This window comes from Hipposideros armiger, unplaced genomic scaffold, assembly GCF_001890085.2.
Source record: "Hipposideros armiger isolate ML-2016 unplaced genomic scaffold, ASM189008v1 scaffold_142, whole genome shotgun sequence".
NCBI lineage: Eukaryota > Metazoa > Chordata > Mammalia > Chiroptera > Hipposideridae > Hipposideros > Hipposideros armiger.
In genome coordinates, this window is record NW_017731492.1 from 1,825,280 (window position 1) to 1,826,288 (window position 1,009).

General features: G+C 39.5%; 1 pseudogene; it reads left to right on the forward strand.

Moving 5' to 3' along the window:
- Positions 1–6: 6 nt before the first annotated feature.
- On the forward strand, positions 7–783 carry LOC109386942 (60S ribosomal protein L5 pseudogene; annotated as a pseudogene).
- The last annotated feature ends 226 nt before the right edge of the window (positions 784–1,009 follow it).

Sequence of the window (1,009 nt, forward strand, 5' to 3'; positions counted from 1 at the left end):
AAAAATAAATACAACACACCCAAATATAGGATGATAGTTCATGTAACCAACAGAAAAATCATTTGTCAGATCGCTTATGCCCGTATAGAAGGAGATATGTTAGTTCATGCAGCTTATGCTCATGAACTGCCAAAGTATGGTGTGAAAGTTGACCTGACAATTTATGCTGCAGCATATTGTACTGGCCTGCTGCTGGCCCGCAGGCTTCTCAGTAGCTTTGGCATGGACAAGATCTATGAAGGTCAAGTGGAAGTCACTGAAGATGAATACAATGTAGGAAGCATTGATGGCAACCAATCTGGATGCAGGGCTTGCCAGCACTACTGTAGGAAATAAAGTTTTTGGGAGGCCTTGAAGAGAGCTGCAGACGGAGGCGTGTCTATCCCTCAGAGTACTAAATGAGTCCCTGGTTATGATTCAGATGGCAAGGAATTCAACACAGAAGTACATTGGGAACACATCATGGGTCAGAATGCTGTAGATTATGCTCATAAGCATTACCTAATGGAAGAAGATGAAGACACTTACAAGAAACAATTCTCTCAATACATAAAGGACAACGTAGCTCCAGACATGATAGAGGAGATTTATAAGAAAGCTCATGCTGCCTTACTAGAGAATCCAGCCTATGAGAAGAAGCCTAAGAAAGAAGTTAAAAAGAAGAGGTGGAACCGTCCCAAAATGTCTCTAGCCCTGAAGAAAGATCAGGTAGCTCGGAAGAAGGCAAGCTTACTCAGGAGTGGGCTGCTGAGAGTTAATAAATCAAACCACAATTTTCTGTGAAGATTTTTCATATAAAGACAATCAAACTTATTTACTTAGCAGCTAAAAAAAAAAAAAGAGCCAAATGGAAATGCATCAAGTGAAAAACACTATCGCAAAGATGAAGAATTGCTTCAATGGGCTGAATGTTAACAGAGGAAAAAGAAATTAATTTGATAGGTGAGTAAAAATGATCCAAGCTAAAACAGAATGTGGAAAAGAGCATCTAAGGTTTTCGAGACATTAT